The sequence below is a fragment of the Limulus polyphemus genome, unplaced genomic scaffold, assembly GCF_000517525.1.
Source record: "Limulus polyphemus unplaced genomic scaffold, Limulus_polyphemus-2.1.2 Scaffold94, whole genome shotgun sequence".
NCBI classification, from domain to species: Eukaryota; Metazoa; Arthropoda; class Merostomata; order Xiphosura; family Limulidae; genus Limulus; species Limulus polyphemus.
The window spans coordinates 339,604-345,929 of NW_013665704.1; the positions used below are offsets into that span (position 1 = coordinate 339,604).

The following is a 6,326-nucleotide window of genomic DNA, read 5'->3' on the forward strand; positions in this document are numbered from 1 at the left end:
AGACAAAAGTTACCCAAGGGTTGACGCTGGGTACTATTGCTTGGCTGCGTTTAGTGTGTTAGTTAAAAATTAGGAATGACTGTGTGAAGATTTCCTTTGTATACCTTTGCGCGAAAATTATAGAAAAAATAAATGACAATCTACATATGCGCAATGAAATATCCATCCTACATCAAAATAATGTCGACTTGTTGTTCCGACGTTAAATACATGTCAAACTCATGTACGAACACCCACCCGTGTTCCAATAGTCACATGCTGTTTTCTTAATTACTGATTATTTAGCTTCTGCACTGTCATGGAGGCAACACGAAGTCCATAATGTATAACATTATCTTGTTCAGCCCTTTCTTCTGTTTTGATGATAGGGGAATCAACTTCAAGACAATAAAGTTTGAATGGGCAATGAAGAAAACTTTACTGTAAGTTATTTCGACAATGTTTTTGCGATCGTCAGGTACAAAATAAAAGTTGTACATTTGTTACTAAGTTAAACTTCTAATATAGTTTTAATTATTGCCCATTCAAGCCGTCTTCAAACCCTTTATTCTTTTGTTAGATGACCTACCCTGCCCGCAATGATATTTAAATATATCATTTGCTGGCCGAACTACGACGTTAACTAAAAAACTGATAGCTGACCAATGCTGTCAGGGAACAGAGGTCACGCCGTCCACTGAAACAAATCCAGGCACACTTTCCGTGTTTAGTTTTACTTGGTTTTCATCATGACTAATTCAGCAGACCTTGAGAAACGAAAGCCAGGCAAGCTATTCAATGATCTTACTACAGGCGATCGTCCACTTGTTTACGTAGATACGCACATTATTTTTATGTTGTGTTTAAATAAGGATTGCTTTCACTGTTGATTAAATGATGTGTCCAGTCTTGTTGTTTCTCACGCACGTTAAAATTCAGTCAAGTCATCAACTAGAGAACATTTCCCTTATCTGTTAATCCGGCAAATCCGCTGTTATTTGCGGGTTTGCCTGTCTGATGGTTTTCGGGAAATCGGTTTTACCTGAAAATACATCTACAATTAGAATAAGCTTTAGAAATATGTTATATATATATATATACATATGATGACTATCAGAATAAGTGCGTCATATTAATTAATTACACATATGTGACTCTACGGTAACCTTAAGAGCTAATAACGCTAATATTCGAGTTCGATTCTACGTGGTGGATAAAGCACAGACAGCCTATTGTGCAGTTTTGCGCGTCAAACAGTGAACAAACAAAGTACAACTAATAAATGAAGGGACATGCGCGCTTCGTTTGGCAATATTTTATTTATCTAACTATTTTAGCACACATTTCAAAATTTTGGTATACGATTTCTAAGTGTTATAAAAGTAAGAAATTCCTTACCTTCCCGAAAGAGGGCCGAAAGTAACCTGGAGGGGTCACCTGTTTTAACCACTCGCACCACGATACGGTAGTGTGTTGTTTGTCAGTCAGTCAGTAGACACTAAAATGACGTCACATAAGAGACGCTTAACGTTGCAATGCGTACTGCAGTGACGTCAATAAAACGTGTCCATGCCATAAATCATGAGAAGAATTATTCAGTGTGTAGGCTACAACACAGCATGCCATATGAACTTCAATAGCAAGAAATACAAATATTTGTTACAGTTAATTTTGATTGTATTTACTCTTGAAATAGAACACTTTCGGGGACCCTGCGGAAGTGCATGTAATTGTAGTTCCATGTCTGCGTCACTTGCTTTTATGTTTTATTTGATATAAAATTTCACGCAAAGCTACACAAGTGTTATCTGCGCATAGCTTGTTGTTTGTATTAAGCACAAAGCTACACAATGGGCTATCTGTGCTCTGCCCACCACGGGTATCGAAACCCAGATTCTAGCGTTGTAAGTCCGCAGACATACCGCTGTGCCACTGGGGGGGCCTGCGCATAACAGTCCCTAATTTTCAACTGATAAATCAGAAGGAATGCCGTAAGTCAACAACGTCTACTTCCAACTCTTGGGCTAGTCTTGTCTGACCAAACAGTGGGACCTGACTGTCATTCTTATAAAACATTCATGGCTCTGAATGCGAAGCGCATTTTTGCGGCAAACGGGTCTCGAGCCTGGAATCCCCAAATCCACAGAAGTATAATTACATCGTTGTTACAAGTTTAAATATTATATTCTCTTGTTCTATAAGGTAAATATATGTTAATTAGAAAACACATATATTTTCATGATTAATTTTTGTAATTATGTTACAAGTTTTTCCCAGTAGAACTTATTTTTGTAATACTTTTGTTTGACAAACACTTTATTCCAGCCTAAATTTCTTTTTGAAAGGACAACTTTAATCTAATAAAGAATGTTTTAAATAATTTGAAAAGGAAACAGCTGAAAATCTGTAAGTACGCGTGGGAGATTATCGTAGAGTAATTCAAAAATCAGGTGTGTCTTAGAAATTCGGGAATTGAGAGTCGGTGACAGTGAATTTGAATAATTAGTTAAGCTATATTGACATTCAAATGTTATTAAATTATAGGAAATAATGAAAACCGTAACTTTAGTTACTAAATAAGAAAAGTAGGCCTAAATAACTGTTATTAAATCTAAATATTAAGTTTGTACTGTTTCAACCAGTTTTCTGAGTAATATGTTAATGCCAAAACAATTCGATCGATATCTATTTGATTATGATTTCAAGTTTGTCTAGGACAAGTTCGACATTTAAAAATGCATACAGTTAGTTGATGTTTTTTAGCACAAGGGATTAATTGAAACTCCGTTTACTGCGTGGAATCGAACACCAGACTTAAGTGATGTAAGTCTGTTAACTTACCGCTGACCCACTTGTGGTCAAACGCCTACAGCACTTAGAATTCGTGCAAAAATGGAAAATCTATTTAGAATTATTGGCGGATTCAGAAAGAAAAGCAGAGGAACGTCGTAAAATATTGCATAAATTATAGGCAGGTTAATTCAAAGAAAAAACCAAGAACGTGAAAGAAACAAATAAATGAAAATAATCAAATCGTGACAATAAATTTAAAAAAGAATTCGCAAAACAATGCTAAAAGTTACAGAAAGCATCGTTAATGATAAGATTGACGTTATCCAAAAAATTACAAGAAGGCTATCTGCTCGCTCTCCTCCTGATCGGAATTTAGGTCTTTGTGACCTAGGAGGGTCAGGTGCGCTGGGACCTCTTCCTCCCAGGCTATCTGCGCTAGTTTTGTTTGTTTGTTTTGAATTTCGCGCAAAGCTACACAAGGGCTATCTGCGCTAGCCGTCAATAATTTAGCAGTGTAAGACTAGAGGGAAGGCAGCTAGTCATCACCACCTACCGCCCTCTCTTGGGCTAATATTTTACAAACGAATAGTGGGATTGACCGTCACATTATAACGCCCTCACGGCTGAAAGGACGAGCATGTTTGGTGGGACGGTAATTCGAATCCGCGACCCCCAGACTGCGAGTCGAGCGCCCTAACTACCTGGCGATGCCGAGCTATCTGCGCTAGTCGTCACTACCTTTGAAATGATTGTCCGTCACTCTTATAACGCACCCACGGCTCCATAATGCAGAGCGCGATTTTGTTTATGCGATAACGGGACACGAGCCAGGAATCTCTATTCTACAGTATGGCATGCTCGGTCACAAGATTGTCCGAGAACAGAGAGATGTGTAATATAAATACACGAACCAGGAATCTCGAATCCACAGTATGGCATGCTCGGTCCCAAGATTGTCCCAGAACAGAGAGATGTGTAATATAAATACACGAACTAGGAATCTCGAATCCACAGTATGGCATGCTCGGTCCCAAGATTGTCCCAGAACAGAGAGATGCGTAATATAAATATAACCTTGCTGGACTACCGTACCACAGGAATGCCTCCAGACACGCCACGAAATATGTTAAATGAATGTAATTAGTTCAGGTAACAAATGCCTCCAGATACACCATGCAATGACTGTAGTTACTTCAGGAGATATTGAATGTTTTCAGATGACTTACATCTTCTCCGTTTATAAAAAGAAGAAAAACAAAGTGTAAAAGGAAAATGACATTGACACAGCTTCAGAATAAGCCTCAAGTAAGCGGGGACGGCGTATGGTCTTGTGATTAGAACGTTGGACTATGGATCCGAGGGGAAAACGTTTTAACGTCTCGTTGCCGCAAAATCGCGTTCCGACTTTTGGGTCGTGAGTAACTTATAAGAGTGAAGTTCAAATCCTTCTGTTCGATTACAGAATTGTCGGCAGGTATTGTTGACTAGCTGCTTTCCCTCTAGTCTATCAGATGAAAACTAGGGATGGCTAGTACAGGTAAAAAATATCCGAAACAAAACATCTCGCGTAAAGGAATGAGTGGATGAACAATGATCTATATATCTACTTACTAATCCGAAAGGATAAGCTGAAACGATACTATGCAACGAATCAAGGACACTTGGACTAATGGTTAGTCATTAGTTTGTCTGCTCTTGTTATCAGTTTCGGAAAGAGTCATACCAAAGAGGTTTTGCGAGCCAGGTTTTTGGAGTGTAGTACAAAGAAGACTAAGAGAGTTTGCAGAAGACGTTAAAAGGATCACTCATATATAAAAATCAAACAAACTAAAGGTATTCATTTGAGAGAAGAAGTTCACATTTCTATGAAGTTGGAATCATCAAGAGAACTTATGTTGGTTAATCTGCGGTCAATCCCACTATTCGTTGGTAAAAGAGTAGCCCAAGAGTTGACGGTGGGTGGTGATGACTAGCTACCTTCCCTCTAGTCTTAAACTGCTAAATTAGGGACGGTTAGAGCAGATAGCCCTCGTGTAGCTTTGCGCGAAATTCAAAACAAACAAACTAGAACTACCATGCTGTGGCGTAGCCAGGGGGTGCGGGGGTCGGGTTGAGCGACCACCCCAATATTCTAAAAAGGTCTACTATCTTCTGATCATCTGTAATAAACACTAAGCTTTCATGCAAATCACTTAAATTCAATGTGTAGAAAAAAAGGTTCGCATTTATTTGGGAAAAGACCTCTCCCCACTATGTAGTGCACCTTCTACAGTGTACCTGCAATTTAAAAGCAAACTGAAGCTAAACTGAGGGAGTACTCACGATTGTCCACAAACGTGTTGTCGTTTGAACACATATATCCACGCGTATATATTTTCCTGTTTATTTTAGTTTCAAGAAGAGTAAATATGATCTCCTTTCAAAAATTAGAAGCAACATCATACAAAATGTTTTATAAAATGACAAATTTAATTGAAGCTTTCACTACCTCTTCACCTCATTTAATATAACAAAATACATGTTTAGTATGTAAACATATCAAACAAGTGGAAACACGTGTTTTACAAAACCAAATAACTCTTTAACTTCGAAACTTAAAAATATAAATCAAACTAAATGTAATACGTATCTGAATATTTTTAGACTTTTTTTTTGAGCAAAGTCTTAAGTGCTTGACACTTAAATTCGGTTTGTACTTACGAAGCTTTTAACAACTAGAAGGGCACTCAGTAGAGCGCAGACCTCCGCCACGCAGCGTTGATCATATTCGGCTTTCAAAAAATAAGAAAATGTGTCCGTCGTTATCAATGGACACGGACCATTTTTGGCAGGACAATGAGAAATAATATTCTACATATATCCACCAAGATTCATCAAAATCCGATCATTTTTGAGTGAGTTATAGAACAAAAATAGTGTAAAAAAATCACTCCCAGACAGGGATTTTTGGGATTTTCGCGACCTTGCTGTTACTTTGACCCTCCAAAAACTAATCACTTCTTAGTTGGGTCATAGTCCAAATATATACCAACTTTCGTTCAAAACCATTCAGCAGTTTCTAGAAATTACGACTGAAGAGTCTACTGCATTAACTAGTTTACCGTAAATGTGTTCACTACTAATGACAAGCACAACAGGCGTTTTGAGTTGCTTCTTTGAACTGCAGGACTGAGTAGCACAAAATTTCTAATAAATTACCAATTTCTTATTTCTCTACATATCTGTTTGTTTGTTTGTTAAATTTCGTGTTAAACTACTCAAGGGCTATCTGCGCTAGTCATCCCTAATTTGGAAGTGATAGACTAGAGGGAAGGAAATTAGTCAACACAACCCACCGCGAACACTTGGCTTACTTTTTAACAACGAATAGTGGGATTGATCGTACAATTATAACGGCCCCACGACGAGATTCGGAACTCGCGACTCAAAGATTGCGAGTCGAGTGTCTTAAACACGAGACCCTGCCAGGCTTCATCATCGGTCCCATTCCCTAAAGAATGGGCTCGGCATGGCCAGGTGGTCAGGGCGCTCGACTCGCAATCTGCGGGTCGAAT

The 6,326-nt window shown here is 38.3% G+C and overlaps 1 long non-coding RNA gene across 1 annotated transcript in view; it reads right to left on the reverse strand.

Annotated features, from left to right (window-relative positions):
* Positions 1-267: 267 nt before the first annotated feature.
* LOC111088371 overlaps positions 268-6,326 on the reverse strand; it is a 91,755-nt gene continuing 85,696 nt past the window's right edge. The window contains exon 3 of the long non-coding RNA XR_002612906.1: positions 268-1,021. This is a non-coding gene — a long non-coding RNA (uncharacterized LOC111088371). The remainder of the gene's footprint in view (positions 1,022-6,326) is intronic.